At 48.3% G+C, this 20821-nt stretch overlaps 1 protein-coding gene across 1 annotated transcript in view; it reads right to left on the bottom strand.

Annotated features, from left to right (window-relative positions):
* The window catches only part of XPO1 (exportin 1), a 908600-nt gene that overhangs the window by 226226 nt on the left and 661553 nt on the right, over window positions 1–20821 (bottom strand). The gene's annotated exons all lie outside the window — the stretch shown is intronic.

The raw sequence follows: 20821 nt of genomic DNA, 5'->3' as shown, positions 1-20821 counted from the left end.
CCTTTGCTGCGCACCATGCCACAAGTTTTTTCCATTTGCAGGCATATACTGTCTTAGTGGAGGGACGCAGGGCTGCCAAGATGGCCATGTGTAACAGCTCGGGATACCAGACTTTACGTGCCCAATCCGGAGCCACAAGAATGACTTGGGCCGGTAGCGCTTGATCTTCAGCACTCTAGGCAGAAGTGGTATAAGCAGAAAGGCATACAGAAGAACAACTCCACTAGCGACGAAAAGCATTGCCTGGTTAGTGCTGCCTTGGAAATTCCAATGCGCAGAGTTGCTGACATTGGCCGTTCTCTTCGGTAGCGAATAGATCTAACCAAGGCTATCACCACTGTTGAAAGACGTTGCGCCACCTCCTAGTGAAGACACCATTCGTGATCGATCATGCACCTGCGGCTGAGTTTGTCCGCCCTGGCATTCAGTGAACCTGCCAGGTGTTGAACCACCAGGGATATGTCCCAGCCATGTCCAGAGACGGTGAGCCTCTTGACATAGGATCCACGACACCACCCGGTTTGTTTGTTGCAGTACTACATGGCGGTGGTGTAGTCCGTGAACACCTGAACTGCTCTTCCCCAGACAGAGCAAAGGAATGCTTTTAGTGCAAGACGGATCGCCCAAAGCTCCAGAGGCCTCTGATCTCCGCCTCCCCCATGTGGCCACACAATCCCAGAAGTGATGCATCTTTCAACTGTGCACTGGTTGGGGGAAGGAGAGGGATTTGCCGTTGACCCAATCCTGGTTCGTTAGCCACCACTGCAATTGACTTGCAGTGCCCTCCGATATCTGAACGCAATCGGACAGATTCCCCTGATGCTGTGCCCACTGGAACTTCAGGTCCCACTGCAGACACTGCATATGCCATTTGGCATGGTCCACCAGCAGAATGTAGGAGGCCATCAGGCCCAGTAGACTGAGTGTCATCCTGACCGAAACCCAGGATAAAGGCTGACAGATCGGAACCATGGCCCGAATATCCTGGACTCACTGCTCGGGAGGATATATCCAAAACTGCTTTTTGTCTAGAACCGCTCCGATGAAAAGGAGCTTCTGAGAGTGAGTCAGGTGTGATTCGGCACATTGATGGTGAACCCCAGCAAATGAAGGAGGTCGGGCGTAGTCTGGAGGTGGGAGACAACTGCCTGGGGCGAGCCCGCCTTCAACAGCCAGTCGTCGAGATAGGGGAAGACTGGAACACCTGATCTGCGCAGATGAGCTGCAACCACCGCCATCACTTTCATGAAGACCCGAGGGGCGCTGGTAAGGCTGAAGAGGAGCACGGCAAACTGGAAATGCTCCTGGCCTACCATGAAACGCAGGTAACGCCGGTGGGCCGGCAGGACAGGAATGTGAAAATATGCGTCCTTCAAGTCAAACGCTATCATCCAGTCTCCAGTGTCGAGGGCAACCAAGTCCTGAGCCAGAGTCAGCATTTTGAATTTCTCCTTCCGGAGGAAGCGGTTGACGTTCCGGAAGTCCAAAATGGGACGCAGACCCCCTTTCTCCTTCTGGGGACCAGAAAGTAGTGGGAACAACAACTCCCTACTTACGGCCCAGGAACGCACTCTATGGCCAGCTTGGCCAAGAGGGTCGTAACTTCCTGCTGGAGTGTCACCAACTGTTCCCCCCCCCCCCCCCCCCCCTACATGCAGTGGTACCAAGGTGGCATGGTGGGAAGGGTGGACTGAAAGGGAAGGGCGTAACCCTCGCGTAAGATTTGCAACACCCACCTGTCTGATGTGATAGCGTGCCAGTGGGGGGGGGGGGGGGGGGGGGGGTGATGGCGGATCTTGCCACCCACCGGCATGGGGTGCTCCATAAAGCTCGGATTAGGAAGGTTTGGAGGCAGAAGCAGCAGGGCGGAGGTGGACTGACCCCCCAAGCTGTTTCCCAGAACCGCCCCTGAGGAAGCCACGTCCGCAGCCGCGCTGAGGCTGGTTCTGCACAGGCTTGCTGAAGGAACATGCCTGGGCGCCCCTGCCTTGGCCACGAAAGGAGCGAAAAACAGGAGTGGCAGGGTGTTTCGTGGAAAGACCTAAGAACTTGATCATAGCCCGCGAGTCGTTAAAACACTGTCGGCCTTATCGCCAAACAGGCGAGTGCCATCAAAGGGCATGTCCATGAGGGAGCTTTGTACATCTGGTGAGAACCCGGTAGATCTCAACCAGGCATGGCGACGAAGCGCCACCGCCGTAGAAATTGCTCTACCCAGCGAGTCCGCGGTGTCCAAACCACACCGAATAGTGAACTTAGCCACATCTTTACCTTCGGCAACAGCCTGAGACAGCACAGCTTGGCTCTCCTCAGGACACTGAGGCAGCACCTGTGCAACGGTATCCCACACTGCATGGGAATAGCGGCCCAAGAGGTAAGCGGTGTTCACCGACCGCAGCCCTAAGCTGGCCGAAGAGAACAAACGCTTGCTGAACTGCTCCAGCTTCTTAGAGCCCTTATCCGGCGGAGCCGTGGGAAAGGCACCCTGGGACGTTGAAGCTTGGATGACAAGTCAGAAAGCCAGGGTCACCTAGCGCCGGGCGATGAAGCCGGGTGACATTCTTACCCACCGGGGCCCCCGTGCTGGCCAAGTGCCCAGAAAGACATCAGTGAGGGCGTCGTTAAAGGGCAGCAGGGGCTCCGACTAAGAGGGCGCCATCTGGAGCACCTCAGTGAGGAGATTTGTCTTAAGGGCCACTGTAGGGAGATCAAGGTGGAGGACCTCAGCGGCCCGGCGCAGCACCATCGTGTAGGAGGTGCCCTCCTCCATGGTAGGCAGAGGAGAGGCAAACCCCGGATCAGAGGAGAGATCGAGGCCGTCAGCCTCCTCCAACTCGTCCGCCCAGTCCTGCTCGAAGTCACACTAACGAGCAAGCGGGTCCCCGGATCCCTCCCAGTCATCCTCAACCTCTGCCGTATGCGGGACAGGCTGCCGCGGCAGGGCAGGGACCGGGGAGGGAATGAACTGCGCCGGACGGGGCCGAACAGGCGCCGTGTCCCAGTGCGAATCCCAGGAAGGGACAAAATTGTCCGAGAACCTGGGCAAAGGCAGAACAAATGGTACCCACTGCGGCGCCGGGAGCGGAGCAGAGGGTGGCGCTGAGGCCGGCAGCACGGGACCATGTGGCGCCGTGGCCTGGGCCAACGGCGCAGGACCCTTTATCGCCGGGGCCGGAGGATCCTGACACCGGACCGCGGGGCAGAGGGCGCACCGGCTGGAGCCCGAGGCCGAAACAGGCGGTCCAAGGTGGCAAGAAATTCTTGCACCTGAGCAGGAGTCGCAGAAGGACCTGGGTAAGGTGGGTAGGCCGCAGGACTCCCACGCTCCTAAGGAGCCACAGGGGCAGAACCCCTGTCCTCCACGTCCGGGGACCAACAGGGGGACGTTAGAGCGGCAAGGCTTCTTCGACTTTTTTGTGTCGTCTCTTACCAGAGGGGTGAAGACTTGGAGACCAAGGAACGAGGATGATGATGAGGATGATGGCCCCGCAAGCATTCCCTGGAACAAGAGAGGCACAGGGACGAGTGCCGGACCTCAAACTGCTTCCGGCATGCTCCCACAAGGCCTTCAGGGCCATGGCCAAACAGTCCAAACAGGCCCAGGAGTCGTAATCGCTCTCCAGGCAATAGAGACAGACGTCGTTGGGGTCCGCCACCGACATAGAGATGACAGGCCCCACAAGAATTGAAACCAGGCATCCCTACGCACAGAGACAGGAGATAAAAGTCTCAAAAAGATAGTCAAAAAGGGACTGAGATACTTGCTCTAACCGGATCTGCGCTTACTGGCGCGGAAAAAGGAAGAACTGACGTCAGCGCGCATGGGTGGTGCCTAAGTGGTCTCCATAACGTCATCTCGGCGCATACGACGCCAGCGACGGACGCAGAGCCGCACAACGCCACCTAATGACGCGCAGGGGTACTACTAGCGAAAAAACTTTCCGGATCCAGTCTGATGCCTGGGGATATTCTAAGGTAAGGAATCTATAACTAACGTGTCTCTTTCAGATACTCTGAATAGAGAGAAGTGTTGTCTGTTTTCCAAGTATGCAGCTACTGCTGCTAAATTTAATCTAATGGATTTATAAACTTAAACAGATTGCTGCAAGTGTAAAAGATAACATAAGAAGTTTTGTACTGAAGCACCAAGGGGATTGATATGACTGGTTACAGTATATAACAAAACATTTCCACTTTCCTGGATAGCACACCCTAGTAGTAGGTCTCCTAGTCTCCTTTAGGATGTTCACACAGTCTGATGGTAATTGTTTACTATGACTTCAGGAGCCAAATTGCTGGTTGAGTTCCTTGGGATTTGGATGCCCGATTTCTCCATGGCTCCGAGTGAGGAGACTGGAGTTCCGAGGCATCTTTTGTTGTGGAACTACTGAGAGCTCTAACAGGGTGGTGAACCCAGGTTGACTTGCCCATGTGGGAGCTACGAGAATGAGAGGTATGATTGCCTGTATTTCTGAACTACTAGCGGAATGAGTGGGAGAGGTGGAAATGGTAGGCAAATATCCCTGACCAATTCATCCACAGGACTGCCTTTGGAGAGCGGGTGTGGGAACCTCGAGGCGAAGCTTGGGCATTTTCTGTTTTGATCTGTGGCGAACGGGTCTATGTGAGGAAAGCCCCATTCCTGAAAGTAGGGAAGAAGGATTTGGAGCTGAAGTTCCCACTCGTGAATTTGCTGCCTGTTTGCTGAGAAGGTCTGCAATTTGATTGTTTAATCATGAAAGGTGTTCCTGTAGGAAATACATTTTGTGATGTACGGCCCATTTCCAAATGGCTTGTGCTAGGCATGACAGTTGGAGAGTGCCTCCCTCCCACTTTTTTATATGTAATACATAGCTGTCATGCTGTCTGTGCGGACTAGGACAGTTTTGAGTTTTAGGTGAGTTTGAAAGGCTTTGAGCGCTAGAAACACTGCTAGTAGCTCTAGGTGATTGATATGAAGGCTCCTGTACTTTAGAGTCCATAATCCTTGGATTGTGTGACTCTGTAGGTGAGTGCCCCAACCAGTGAGCTACTTGTAACAACAGGGGAACCCTACTCACAACGGAACCAGGGTAATGATTAGATATGGAAGAACAATGGTTCCAGTGGGTAATAAAAAATGATTTAGGCAATATATATATGCACAATGGCAATGAATTTGTAAAGGACTTCGTAATGTCAGAGGACAGAGAGAAATCTCTACACAGTTGTATCAATACTGTATTTTATACACAGCAATAAATGGTATATACATTTCTTTTGAATCATAAACATACAAAGTGTTTTAACCGTAAAAACGTTTTTTGGTGCTCGGTGTCCCCAAGTGAAAATTGGAACCCAAAAGTGACTGTACAAGATAATGTTTTTTTAGAAGAAAAATAGGTTTCCATAAATAAGAAAAAGAAAAAGAAACAGAACGACCATATCAATACAAATTCTTGAACAGTTTATGTATGCAATGATACAGGCTGAATTGTGGTCTGTTCTGTGTGTTTGTCGACGGCGTTTCGACCCTCCTGTGAATGCGGGGTCTCTTCAGGACTTAGGATACTGGGACATCTGAATGTAAAGGGCACAGCTGAAGTGAAGTGATTTCGTGAGAGGTGAATTAAAAAACTCACGTGAGGACCCAGCCGGGTTCTCACGGGGTGGCCGGCTCTTTAGATAGGGAAGACAGGGCACAAAACAGCTCCTCTGATACGTTGCTACAGCCGTAGCAATTAGGATCCCCTTATCTCTTCTTGGCGTTTTTGGGGGATCGGACATACGATATTGAAATTAGAGATCAATCTTCTAATCGATGCAGCGGTCTGGATAAGCTGCAGATGAACAGGCGTACGATGCGCTCTTGGTATAATTATACCAAGAGCGCATCGTACGCCTGTTCATCTGCAGCTTATCCAGACCGCTGCATCGATTAGAAGATTGATCTCTAATTTCAATATCGTATGTCCGATCCCCCAAAAACGCCAAGAAGAGATAAGGGGATCCTAATTGCTACGGCTGTAGCAACGTATCAGAGGAGCTGTTTTGTGCCCTGTCTTCCCTATCTAAAGAGCCGGCCACCCCGTGAGAACCCGGCTGGGTCCTCACGTGAGTTTTTTAATTCACCTCTCACGAAATCACTTCACTTCAGCTGTGCCCTTTACATTCAGATGTCCCAGTATCCTAAGTCCTGAAGAGACCCCGCATTCACAGGAGGGTCGAAACGCCGTCGACAAACACACAGAACAGACCACAATTCAGCCTGTATCATTGCATACATAAACTGTTCAAGAATTTGTATTGATATGGTCGTTCTGTTTCTTTTTCTTATTTATGGAAACCTATTTTTCTTCTAAAAAAACATTATTATCTTGTACAGTCACTTTTGGGTTCCAATTTTCACTTGGGGACACCGAGCACCAAAAAACGTTTTTACGGTTAAAACACTTTGTATGTTTATGATTCAAAAGAAATGTATATACCATTTATTGCTGTGTATAAAATACAGTATTGATACAACTGTGTAGAGATTTCTCTCTGTCCTCTGACATTACGAAGTCCTTTACAAATTCATTGCCATTGTGCATATATATATTGCCTAAATCATTTTTTATTACCCACTGGAACCATTGTTCTTCCATATCCAACCAGTGAGCTAAGCATCTGCTGTTAGCACTGTCGGTGGAGCAGGGTCGAGAAAGGGCTGCCCTTTGGACAAATTGAGGTTTCTACCACTGCAGAGACCGATGGGCGCGGCAGTCTATCAACACTAGATCGGTTAATCAACCCTGCAACAGATTCCACTGAACAATTGTAATGCAAGATGCCATCATGCCGAGTAGTTGCATGAAGACTCTTGCTGGTAATAATTGGTTGGGCTGAAATTGAGTGAGAAGGGACTGAATACTGTGAATCCTGGCTATATTGGGAGCGGCTAGAGCTTTATGATCGTCTATTGTGGCTCCTAAATAAGTTTGAGTGTTGGAAGGCTGGAGATGAGACTTCAACGCATTCACTGTATACCCTAGTTGGAGAATTTAGTGAATAGTGGTTTGAGTGTTGGAGACACATTTGGTAAGTACTGGCTTTGATGAGCCAGTCGTACAGGCATGGGAAAACATGGATGTGCTGTCTTCTCAGGTGTGCTGCGACTACTGCCAGGAATTTGGTATATACCCTGGTAGCAGTGGTGATTTCAAACGGTAGCACCTTGAATTGGTAATGGTGACCCGCTATGAGAAATGAGGTATTTGCGATGAGCGGGATGAATTGGAATATGGAAATATGCGTCTTAAGTAGACATAAAATCGCCCTGCTGTAGAAGCAGAAGTGTTACCATGTGGAAATGCTCTGACAGTAGAGGTTTAGTTCTCTGAGAACTAGAAGAGGTCTCAAGGAACAGTCCTTTACGGATAAGAAAGTACAGGGGGTACACACCTGTTCCTTGATGTTGTAACGGCACAGGTTCTATGCCGCCTTTTGAGAAGAGACTACTTCTTGCTTAAGTAAAAGCAAAGGTTCTGGTGACATTTTGTGAGAACGTGGTGGCATGTTTGGAGGATTGTTGTAAGCTCCAGGCAATAACCATGTAGGATAATTCCTAGCACCCATTTGTCTGTGGTGGTAGATTGCCAAATGGGGAGGAATTGTAGAAGACATCCCCTGACAGGTGTTAGATGATCGGGGGTGGCAAGGAAGTGTAGTGAAGTCGCTGTTTGTTAGGGAAGGGGGAATTACTAGTTGCGGAACCCTTGCCTCGACCTTTGTTGTTAGCTCTATATCCTCCTAGTAGAGGAAGATAGATTGTTGGCTTTTTAAGAGGTGGCAGTATTGTCAGAGGACATAGTCTTGGATCCCCCACTGTAGAAGGAGCGACGAAAAGAGCCCCGATTAGAGGGAGACTGCAGAGCTTCCATAGACTTGGCTACCTCTGTCTTTTTTCAATTTTTCGAATGATTTATCTACTTCGGGCCCAAAGAGATGTTTTTTGTCAAAGGGAGCATTTAAAACAGACTGTTGTACTTCGGGTTTGAAACCAGAAATCCTCAACAAATCATGTCCCCTTAATAACACACCAGTGTTGATCTCTCTAGCTGCGGTGTCTGCAGCATCTGAAGCGCATCCTATTGCTGAATTGGATATGACCTTCCCTTCCTGGACTAAATCTTGGGCTTTTGCTTTGTATTCATCTGGGAGGTGTTGTAGCAACTCCACCATTTCGTCCTAGTGTGCCCTATCATATGTGGCTTGCAGGGCCTGAGTGTCAGCAATGCGCCAATGTTGCAAAGTCATCCTGTGTCCTGGGCACACTCCCCCCCACATTTTTTGCTGACTGATACTGGTGGTAACTGATTTTGACTGACCCTGGGCTCTGCCTAACCAGGCCCAGGGCGAGTGCTACGCTGAAAGGAACACGTTAGAATACACTTAAAACACCCAACATACACTAGGGTACTATATGGTATGGTGGGGTACCCCTGTAATTGGCGTGACCTACCCCCTAGGCCCCTAGTATATAATAGGGCAGGGGATTGAAACTACCTAGAAGTCCCCATTACCCTGGGGCATGGCAGTGTAGAAGCCAGCAGCTTTCTCTGCACTTCCATGTGTGCACTGCTGAAGCCTGAGGTCAGTTTAAAAACAGCCCTGGGTGCCAGGACTGCTTGTAAAAAGTCAATTGTGCCCAAACTCGACTTTGGTGGTAGGCACAATTAAAAATGGGTAACCTACAATGTTTTGGCATATTAGGGACCTCCAGGGTCTCCCCTAGGTATCTATAAGGTACACCCTTATAAATTGAGTTTTTATGCGCCTGGGTAAAGTGAAATATCACATTTCACTCCCCACATTGTGGTAAAGTGCTGCTCAAATTCGACTTTGATGTTAGGAGCACAGTAAAAGGAGAATCTGCAATATTTCTACAGATTCAGAACCCCTAAAGTCTCCCCTAGTTGCACATGGGGTGGGGTTCCTGTAGATATAAGGAAAGTACTTATAAAATATGTTTTTGTAAGTCCTGGTGCTGGAAAAATGGCCCAAGTAATTTTTCCCATTGCAAATCCCTTGTTACATAGGTTAACATGGTAGGAAGTTATTGATTAATAACTATTAGTAGGAGAGGAATAGACTGGCCATTCAAAGACTTCCCAGCATGGTAGTCGTAAATCCAACAATATCATATTGTTGAATTTCTCCTAAAGTGTACATACAAGAAGTTAGAAGACTTTCTTGTTTTTAAGTCCAAATTCAGCCTTCCAGTGGTCTGTCCTGATTGGTCAGTTAAGTGGATTAGCCAGGCTGCTTTGAAGAGGTGATAAGAGTCCCTGGGGTTACCAGCTCTGCTGGGAGGGCAGTGTGCTGGTCCATAGGAATGTCAGGCCAGGGGGTACAGTTGTAAACCATGCTCCTCAAAGGCAGAGGGGAGGCCTGGGTGTCAGTTACACTTTTGACCCAGAGTCAGGGCTAGGCTTAAGGAAGGTATGTGCAGATGGTAGTGGAAGAGTCTAGGGAAATAATCCATCCCGGAGGGTGTGTTTAGCCAGATCTTGACTGCTGGAAAATCAGCCATTATGGATTTGGAAGATATGATGCACTCTGGGACAAAATAATGCCACACTCTACAGGATGTGGTCATTGCCTTGAGGGGTTACCCTGCTCCCATTGGTCAGGAGTGACCTGCTGCTTGACCCAGAAAATGTTGAATAAGTATCTGAGAAGGGCAGAACCCTCCAGATCTGCTGCTTGAAACTTACTGAAGCAAGAATTGCCCTGCTGAGAATTTATGCTGTGCAAAGATTTCTAAGGCCTGACCTCTGAAGACTGCACCAACCGAAACTGCAGCCCTGTGGATTACATAGCTGCAAAAGGACTAAAGTGTGGACTCCCTGCACGCTACAGGTTAACAGAGCTCACCTGGACATCCCCACAAAGAATTCCCAGCCTGGAATACCAGTGGATTTGTAACTGTTTTGTTCAAGTGGATTGCGGTATTGAAGTTTCACACTTTCAAGGACCCTCTTGGAGATTCCAGAACCTTGGATTGTGTGTTTGATACTTTGGGACCCACAAGCAGAACTTCAGGAAGGAGTTCTAACTGGACACCGCCTGCTGGGGAAGGCGGCACATTTGGTGAGATTCTGCAGAACAGTTTCTAAAGTTGTCCCCGTCAGAGAATTTTGGAAGAATAGTGGTTTCTGAGTTAGCATTTTGCTAACCACTCTGCAGGAAGTGGTCAGACCTTTGGGTGGAACCTGCAGCTCATTGGACAAGAGGGCCCTCCTGCTTCACCCAAGAGAACACTGAATAAGTATCCAAGAGGGGCGTTGCCTCTCAGATCTACTGCTTGAAACGCAAGAGAATCAGAAGAGTCTGCGTTAAAGAGTTTGATGTGCATTTCCAAAGGCCTGGACTCTGAAGATTGTGCCTTTTTGCACCATTTGAAACTATGGCCCTGTGGAACTAACCTGCTTCAAAAGGACTAAAAAGTGGATTCCCTGCAAGCTACTGGTTAACAGAGCTCACCTGGACCATCACCACAAAGAATCCCCAGCCTAAAGTACTACCAGTGGATTTGTAAGGACAGTCTTGGAGATTCCTTGACACTTGGACTGTGTTGGATACTTTGGGGCCTGCAAGAAGAACTTCAGGAAGGAGTTCTAACTGGACCCAGCCTGCTGGATGGGGCTGCACAAGACTGGGGAGAGATCCTCTAGAACAAATGCTAAAGGTGCATGTGTCCCTGTCAGAGGCAACTAAATGACTAAAAGGGGCACAGTTGGTTCCTAAGCACTAGAAAGCGACTAATCTTTAAAAATTCATATCTTGACCCTACAGTGTTTGTTTTGGTGTTAATTAAAAGATGAATATTACCTATTTTTAGGTCTCGCCTGGCGTAGGCTGCGCGCATGCGCAGTCTCGCTGGCGAGATTTAGTGTTAACAGGGTATTTTCTGTAAGGGGCGTTAAGCCCCGCCCCTCTGTTCCATTGGCTGGCGTCACTGTTTACGCTAAACGGTGATCATTCAATCAAGAGAGGGGGAGCTAGAAGAGATAGTTATCCATTCATCTTCCAAAGCATATGTCATAAATCAAGGGGGAATGGATCACTTGTAACCAAAAGTAGAGGTTCGTAAATCTAGGTTTGAAACTTTGAACACCTCGATAGGGTGGGACCTTCAACCAGTCACAGGTCACTATCCATGTGGACAGTGTTCGGTATGTCATTTAACAACACCGACCAAGACTATCCAATTGCTACCCAACCTGAAATGGACCATAAAACAACACACCAACTGCAACACAGCCTTTGTAATCTATATGATTACCTGTCCGTGTAATCTCAGGTACATCGGAATGTCCTGCAGAAAAATAAAGGTGAGAATCTGTGAACACAGAAGTAATGTTAAATGCAGACGTGAAACCACCAAAATGAGCCGTCACTATATTGAACAAAAACACTCAGTGGACGATCTCAAATGGATCATAATAGAAACATTAGTAGGGTGCAAGAACAATGTCGAGAAAATTCTCTTCGAAAGAGAACAGAGGTGGGTCCATCGCCTCAGCACAGACACAAAAGGCCTGAATGATAATATACCTTTGCTCAATTTCAAATAAGGTATGAGCCATCTGGCCTTTTGCTATACAGCGCCGAATACGCTGAAAAGTGCCATCCTGATCCGTCCATAAGCTCCCAGTTCTGAATCATACACATGCAAGACTTTTTACCCATTTAAAAATACACCAGGTCAATGCTAATTCTATCGAGTGGCTACACCCCATTTTTAATAATTTTTTTTTTAAAAATAATTTATCACCCCCTTTTCATGAATAATACGTAAGTCTTTTCTCAGTCTCTTTTCATACACGAAGCTAAAAAACCGGCAACACACGGGATCTCGTTCTCCACGAGCCCTGCCCGCCAGCGTCAGCACAAGTCGTGCTCTGCCCGCAACTGAGGTACGGAAGGCACATCCCGTCGGTGGTTGTGAGAAAGTGGCTCTGTATATACTGTTCCCTAATAGGTACAGGGTGTACAGAGTCCACAGTCCCCCAGAGGCTGATAGAGGTCAAAGTTAGGTATGACCTTACTCTCAAAAGTGGTAGCTTGGTCGAGCAGTAAGGCAGTACCAGAGGACAGTGTAAAGCATTTATTGTACACACTCAGTCAGCAAATGGTTTCACACACTCAATAACTGAACTCTAGGCCAATGATTTGTATATATAAAATATATGCTTGTTTTATTTTTAGAACCACAAAGGGGGTAAAAATATACTTTCTCAGAATGAGAGGTTGAATATAAATACTTTTGTTTTAAGCAATAAATTAGTGTAAACAGTCACAGTTGGTTGCAATAAACAATCCTATTTCCTAAACATAACAATGCATTGAGCTCAATGGTAAATTCAGGTTATTTGTAATAAATTACTTTTCAGATTACTTTTGGAATTCCAGGTCTGGCTCCTAGAACCAGCCTGGGGTCAGTATGCAGAATCAAGTGATGAAAGTCGACTTAATAACTGTAATGATTTTTAAATAATATTTAGCTATTTCAAAAGTTAGCACTTAGAAAATATTTCACAGAAAACATTCAATGGATCTCTATGGCAAGAAATTCAAATTGCAGGTAGAGTACTTTATCGTTACTTTAGTAATCCAGGACTGGGTGCCTAGACCCAGGACTGGGGTCCTTATCAAAAGCAGGTAAGTAATTTCGTTTGCAGAAATGGTACGATTTTAAAAGAATATTTCAAATTTGCAAAAGTAGACACTTAGAAGAAATTTCACAGAAAAGCAGACAATGGTTTCCTATGGGAGAAAAATGAGTTAGAGGTAAGTATAGTTGTGAACACTTTTCAGAGTCAGGGCTGGGCACCAAGATCCAGCACTGGGAGCTCACCTAGGAGCAGGTGAGTAAATTCGTTTTTGTCACTTGGCTGATTTTTGGTGAATTTTTGCAGTTTTGAAAAGTTCACACTTAGAAGATTTTTGAAGAAAAAGCCAGTCAATGTTACCCTATGAGGAAAATGAAGTTAGCGGTTTAAGGGTAAGTACTCGACTGGTAGTGTTGAAATTCCGGGCATGGACTCAGGGGTCCCTCAGTGTCAGGTAGGTACAGTTGGTTCACCCTCAGCGGTTTCAGGACGGCCGGGTGCAGAGAGAGTTGGGCCCAATGTTATCCTATGAGGGATAGGGGGGCCTTGGTTGGTGGCTGCTGTCTGGCAAGCCACGCGGCTGTGGGAGCTGGGCTCCTGGTCACTTACTCAGGGCAAGTGGGGAAGTAGGTTAGTGTAGAGAGGGCACTGCCAGGGCCACTCGGGCAGCTGGGTGCAGGGTGCTTTTGAGCCTTAGGGCGCTCAATGGAAATCAATGGGAATGTTCCGGTTTGGAAAGAGGCTGCAGGCTCGGGGATGAGGATGTTTCAGGTGCCACCACCACTTCGAGAGGTAAGTTGGGTAGTTGTAGGTTAGGTGGGTACCCCGGGATTGGGCACAGGGGGGGGTCGCAGGGCGCCGGGTGCAGGGGTGCCTTTTGACGTCGGGAATCTTACCCTCTGGTTGATCGCGGCTGGGGTGGCACTTGGTTCTGAGGCTGCAGGCTTCTTCCGGGATGTCGAGGGGGGTCCTTGGGTGCCGGACTCTGGGTCACAGTCGCCGTGGGGTCGTCCTCTGGGTCTTTGTCCACTCCGGCACTGGCCAGGCTTGGCTGGTGCAGAGTGTGTTGGGTCCGCGGTCCCGGGCTGGTGCCAGGGATAGCAAATAGGTTTCTTGAGTAGAGCCTCTACTCGTGGGAGTCCCAGGGGCTTAGAGCTAAAAGGTAGCCAGGTCCTCCGGGGTTGGTGAGGTTGCTGGCCACGAGGGATGCCGCGCTGTTGCAGGTTCGAGAGTCGACAGGCCGGTAGGGCTGGGGCCAAAGCAGTTGGTGTCTTCTTCTCTTTTTAGCAGCTGCAGGGCAGGTCTTTGTTCTTCTTGCTCTTCTTGTCGTTTTCTATCTGGAATCTAAGGAAGGAAGGTTCAGGGTGCCCCTAAATACTAGATTTAGGGGCGTTACAGGTAGGTGAAGGCCAGGGACCAATGGGTCCTTGTCCTGGGGTGGGTACACCCCCTATCCTGCCTCTCTCCTGTGGGAGGGGGGCAGTAGCCTAATCCTGATAGGGTAGGGCCTCCCATCTTCAAGATGGCGAGAGCCCGGAGATGTGCTTCACCTCGCCTCCCCCACCTGAGGGGTGGGGTGGGCAGGCTGGCACATCCCCTGTCCTTGTATGGGGTTTCCGGCCAAGCTTCCCGCCAGAGTGGGGGGTTGCAGTGGCCTGGGGAAACTCCAAATGGCGGCATGCCTTTGAAGCTTCCCTTTGCTCATCCTGGGGGAGGAGATTTCTCACCTCTCCCAGGATGTGCATTGTTGCAGGCCCGGGAGAGCAGGGGCTCTCCCACCCAGGGGTCCAGCAACGTGTCTGCTGTGTGGCAGCCTGGGCAGCCTCACAGCAGACGTGGATTGTAAGTTAGCTGTAAGGGGGCATCTTCTAAGATGCCCTCTGGGGTGCTTAGTACATTAAATCCTACACTGGCATCAGTGTGGGTTCAATGTGCTGAGAAGTTTGATACCAAACTTCCCAGGCTTCAGTGTTGCCAATATGGTGCTGTGGAGCTCGTGTTTGACAAGCTCTCAGCACCATGTATTCTTAAATGACAGCACTGCACTTACAGTGCCCAGGAATGGACCCGGGGACTGTAGGGGCACAGGGCTCCTGCTCCTGTGCCCACACCATAGGCGTAATGCACCCAGCTAGAGGGGTGGCTGACATATGCCTTGGCAGTGTAGGTGATGGGCATGGTACACAGTGATGTGTGCCATGTCGACTCTTTGTTTTGTCCTGCACCCAGACACTCAGCCTGCAAGGGCAGTGTGTGTGTGTAAGGGTACAGGGCCTCTGAGGGTGGCACAATGAGTGCTGCAGCCCTTAGAGGCCTTCCCTGGTCACAAGGCCCTGGGTACCTAGGGTACCATTTACTAGGGGCTGACATGTGGCTAGGGTTTGCCAATTGGGAGTTTGTGTGGTTTAAGGAAGGAACATAGGCCCTGGGCACCTGATTGGCAGGAACCCAGGGTACACTCAATCGACGTACATTCAGCAATTTAGCAAAAAGTGGGGCATACCATGCAAGAAAGATGGCACTTTCTCACAGTGGTCAACAAACCGCTTCGAAGCCCGACATACTAACGGTATCTGTAACACCCTATCCCCCAACCTCCCTCCTCCCCTTCGTTCCCCTTTCCCTTGCCCCACCTCCCCTCCCTATCTTCCCCGTTCTTCACCTTCACAGGCAAGTTACTGACGCTGCCACGGCAAAACCGCAACTCGGATGCGTCTCAAGGTAATCTGCCTCTACCTACCTAACGTTGGGGTCTGCATGTATTACGAATGTTCAAAACGTACAGATAACAGAATGACTAACGATTGCCCTGTTTATTTGTCGAATCTAACGAGATCCTTTCGCGACGTTTTTTCCAACCAGTCGATAAACCAAGGGAAACATATCGTAAAAACGTGATCGGTCAATCGTACCGCACACCGAGATATGTTTCCTTGGCCAATTCCCTCCCACAGTATATCAGAGATTTGCCATTATATAAGTTGCTTGACAGTATCAATAAGAATTGCCATTTTTTGTTTGTTCATTGTTTTAACTCACTTCTCTTTTTTAAGCCCACTGACGCCCAGAAATTGGGGGTTTTCTTCTCATTGATTGTCTCTTAGATTTCGTTTTCATTTCTCCACAGGTAACAATATTTCTGAGACGTAGCTATCTATCACATTGTTTGAAGACAGCATTTTCAATTCCTTGAACTGTATAATAACAGCTCACACTAATAGGTCCTGAAGAATGCCCCACGACCCCCTCCTGGGGCACTGAATGGGCAGAAACATGTCGACCTTTTGATATGGACACCTACAGTGCTCTGGTTACATAACCTAACCCTCAGCACCACTTCTCCTTTTTTAGAAGTCTCCCCACACGCCCACCAGAATAAATTGTCATTTCTTCAAGGCAGTGTGGGTGCGACACTTTTAACCTCCCTATCATCACCTTTGCACTATTATTACTGATCACTACCAAGAAGCAGTGGTTCCCTCCAGGTGGAGGCAGCATGACAAAAAAAGAGACCCAATGATAATGCTGACGCGTATTCTTAAGGCGGAGAATCAAGATAAACCGCCCAGAACCGCCCATACCACTCAAAAAATACGCTATTGAGGGTTCTCATTAACACCTATCGAGGTGTTCAAAGTTTCAAACCTAGATTTACGAACCTCTACTTTTGGTTACAAGTGATCCATTCCCCCTTGATTTATGGCATACGCTAAACGGTGGCCAGCCATTGGAACAGGAGGTGTCGATTTCGTTTTGGCTTGGCTTTGAGCCGTCCCATTTGGATGGACTCCCTTGCTTTGCGTTGGTCGCAAAAGGTTTCTCATCTTTATGGGGCCAAACACATGGCCCCATAAAGACAAGAAACCTTTTAGCAGGTGAGGTCACGGCAGAAAAAGCCAAACGAAAGCATCATGGCGAGCGCTTCGTGGCCCCACCCCAGCTCGCATGCGGCCATTGCACGGCACCGATCTTGCGGTGTCCCAGCGCTACTTTGCGCTGCCACAGGGGCACTTGCCTGCCTGCACTGTGTATTCTGGGTACCTCCCCTACCGGCTTCAAACCGCTGCTGGTTCTCTGCCTTCCTGCCTCGGCCGACGAGACCTCGGGCTTGACGCGGAGTGCTAAGGCCATCCTGCCAAGTGACGCTTGAGTTGCATCGCTCTTGCCAGGAGACTAAGCAAACTCCAGAAATCTGTGGCCGCCAAATCGGAATGGTATTTCTGCTAGTGTCGGAGCGGAAATGTCTGGCTTTATTTGTTTAATAATGCAGAAAGCGAAGTTTCTTGACCACTTACATGTTAACAGCGAAGACTGAAAATGCTATTATCTGACAGCGCTCCGACACCTTCGGGTAATGTCCGCGCTTTATAAAAATGCACTAAATAAAAATCTGTTAAATGAGACGGGCCAAGCAGCACCATCACAACATGGCCACAATATCTGCCGTACGACTTGTCACAAGCTGCAGTTGCTGGGATACATAATGTTCTCGCCTTACAGCGGTATTACAGTGTTGAAAGTAGTGTTATAGGAGTTCAGACTGGACTTGCGCCTAGGCACAACCTGCTTCTATGTCAAACTCACCTAACTATATAAGGGCGCCCCCAGCCATGTAACGCTATTAGTACTCAATTTGCTTGGCCTAAATTAATGTGTATTCTTCTTTCAGCAAGGCAAGCCCGCTTCTTGTTAATAATCATTTATGGATAATGTGATTCTTTCTCACATTTGGGGCCTTGGAATATTATTTCCAGTGGGAAACTACTTTGTGTTTTACATTGGGAAACTATTGTTCTGTTTCTTGTTTTTTTTTAGTTTACCTTACCATCAAAATACCGGTCTTGTCGGTCATATAGCGGCCAAGTAACAACCATTTTATCATGGCCGTGATGTTGGATAAGGTTAGTCCTTCATCGCTGTCTTCTGTCCGTGGAGGCGGGGGTTGGGCCTTGGATGCCACGTTCAGCAGTTGGACGTGGAAGCGCCACTGGAGCTGCACCGGGAGGAGCAGGAGAACCGCGCAGCCGCCATCAACTGCAGCCACCAAGAACAGGTAAAGCCAAGACAACCACATCACAGGCAGCCCCCTGAATCAGCAGGCCAGACTATTTATTTGACAAACTGAAAAGAGTTGCTCTGCACCATCTGCAGTAAAGTGGATCCAGGAAATGAAAACCGTCCGCTGCGTACTTGCCACCTCTTAACCCTCCCCTACACACAGCTACCTCTCTGTATACATGTGCTGCAGGTTGTCCACACCCTTCCTTGCCATGCTACCTCACACTTTGCTTTTTCGTCCTGGGGTTGTCCAACATGTCAGCACTCTGTTCATTTTCTGCTTGAACTCACTTGGAGTGATCTTTGCTGGCCGGAGTTTTCGTGCCATATTTACGAACCAGGTGCTCTGCTGCTCGCCAGGCTGTCTCACGCTTACACTACCCTGATGATGAAGTAGTAGTTGTCTGGCGTACAGGTTCCGTAATAAGCAATCTCCTCAGCCACATGACTTGCCTTTTTATTGGGCAGCTATTACCCAGTCGCACCACGAGGGAAAAGGAAAACCAAGGTGCCCTTTGACCGGCTACCTTAACCTGATCCTCCCTGTTTGTTTCTAATGAACAGTGAATCTCTTGAATGCCATACCCACAATAACAATCCAGCACAAACTATTTTTTACCATTTTGTTTACACTGGTGAGCTGGAAGCCCTTTGAGCCCAATGGGCGTGGTGCGCCTGTCTGCAGCTGTTGGCTGAAAAGCCAAGACCTTCAAGAACACAGTCCTATAAGATGGAGCCAATTTGGGTCCATACATGTATAGTGTGTAGGAAGCAGTTTGGGGAGTGCTTGTTGGTTTTGGGGAAGTAGTGACAAAGGTGGCTCTGTTGGGTGTCAGCATACAAAAGCTTCAGTGTGTCTGTGTGGTAGTATGCCAATGCCTTTTATTTATGTTTTAAAAACCAACACGTAAATAAAAGGCATTGCCATTTACAATGACAATAGCTCAAACTCTCACAACTGCGAGACCTATTGCATTGCAAATTCGTGTTATAAATTGGTGTTGGATTTTTAATTTTGTGTTGTGTTTTATTTATTGAAATGGTGTTTTTAAATGCTTTACATACCTGTCTTTGAAGTTAAGCCTGCCTGCTCGCAGCCACGTTACCAAGGGCTGAGCATAGGAATAATTTTCTAAGACCTATGTGGAGTCCTACCATGTGTTAGTGGCCTTATTGCCAGTGCCAGACCTACATTTGCCCATACCAATAACCCACTTTCCAACAGCCAATAATTTGCTGCTTGGGCAGCTACTCTTTTACCAGAGGCGTCTAATAGTTTTAACTCTGTCTTGAGGGGGAGCATCACCTGTAGTCTGAATTGGCCCTTTTACGAGCATTAGAGACTACTAAAGAGTCTAGTGGGGTCTGACCTTTAATAAAGACTGGATCTGAAGGAGAAGCTTTACTTTTATCAATCCTGGGAGCGAGAATGCAAGCCCACACTGGATCTTTGAATAGGTCATCTGCATGTCTCATCATGCCTTTAAGCATAAGCAAAGTGTGAATACCCCTATGTGGTACTGAGAGTTTCAAATAGAAAACCTTCCTTTAAAGATTCCGTGTGTAGCTGCACTCCATGAAATTCTGCAGCTCTAGCAAGTAATTCTTGATGTCCTACATTGTCGTCAGTAAGGGAAGGCTTGCAGGGCAACGTTCTGGGTCGTTAAATGTAGGTGAATCCAAGTGATAATCCTTCCAGGGAAATATCGGTACAATGTTGCCCCCCCCCATCCCATCATAATCCTCATCAGGTGGTGGTGAGTTAGTAGGTGTAATTAGTAAATGATGCAAAGGTGGGGAGGTTGGTGTAGGGGAATGTGGTAAAGGAGGAGGAGGGGAGGGTTAGTACTCACATTCTTCCTCTTGAATGGAATAAATAAAGGTTCTTCTGACTCAGGTTTATGTTTCTGAGGTGACTTAGGAAAAATCAGATCCTGCCGCTTCGGAGGCACAGTTTTAGGTTGTGGCGCCGGGGTGAAAACACTTTTGGGTACCGAAGGTTTCGATGCCAAAAGAGGCTTTGTCTTCGGCGTCAAGGATTTTGGTTCCAAATCGGTTTTCGGCTTCAAGCCTGAAGGTTTCGGCTCGTTGCCAGTCCTTGGCTAACTCAATCCCAAGCCGGAAGGCTTAGAGACTAGTTATGGTGCAAAACCGGAGGGCAGAACGTCGGAAACATCTAGTCGGTGCCGACCATGGCCAGAAGCCTATTGTTTCGGCTGGGTTGGATGTTGGGTTAAGGTGCTTTCAGTGCTCACGGTACGTTGACCAGGTACGTTGACAAGTTACTCTAGAACTTCCTCGGCCCCTTGTGCATCTAATTCTTGCTCGGATCCTTCACCGAAGATGTCTGGCGTGTATTTGATGTTTTGACACGTCGAGCCAGACGATCACAGTTTTTTCATTTATCTAAATGATTTGCACGCATCGCAGTCTTCTTTGTGCTCGGGAGACAAGCACAAGTTGCACACTTCGTGCAAGTTGGTGCACGAATACTTGGTGCACGCATACTTGGTGCAATACAGAGGGCAGAATTTCAATGGAGTCCGTTCCACTGACTGCGAAGTGGACCGAGGCATTTATGCCGGACGGCCTTTCCAAGATCTATCGAGAACTAGTTTCTCGACAGATACGATAGGCGGAGAAGAGGAATACGCGTTCGCAGGTAGAGTGGATTGTGCACAGAAGGGAACCCGAAGAAACTGTTTTGAAGTGGAGTGCAGCAATGCACGTCTGAACCTAAGGGCAGAAAATAACAATCTAACAATGGAGTCGATGCCCATGCGCAATATCACCGAAAGGAGTCACCTACCTCGTGACTGAAAAGACTTCTTCGAAGAAAAACAACTTGCAAACATCTAGATGGCAGAAGTATACAAAGCATTTGATCTACAGCTCACATGCCTTGAACAGACTACATCTGTGGAAATGCTAGTTTGACTAGATGAAAAAAATGTGCAAGTATGTTCTATGCAGGAAAATATGATGTACAGTGGGGATGATGCTTGAAGCCCAGGATAGTTATAGATGAAGTTACTGATCACCGAATGACAAGTTGCTTACATTCAGAAAGAAACAGCTACTTACCCTGTAAGCATCTATTCATAGCGTATGGTGCTGAAGATTGA

The sequence above is a fragment of the Triturus cristatus genome, chromosome 6 (genome assembly GCF_964204655.1).
Source record: "Triturus cristatus chromosome 6, aTriCri1.1, whole genome shotgun sequence".
In the NCBI taxonomy this organism is placed as follows: Eukaryota; Metazoa; Chordata; class Amphibia; order Caudata; family Salamandridae; genus Triturus; species Triturus cristatus.
The sequence above is the reverse complement of the archived record's forward strand: the minus strand, read 5'-3'. Positions and strand labels throughout refer to the sequence as shown.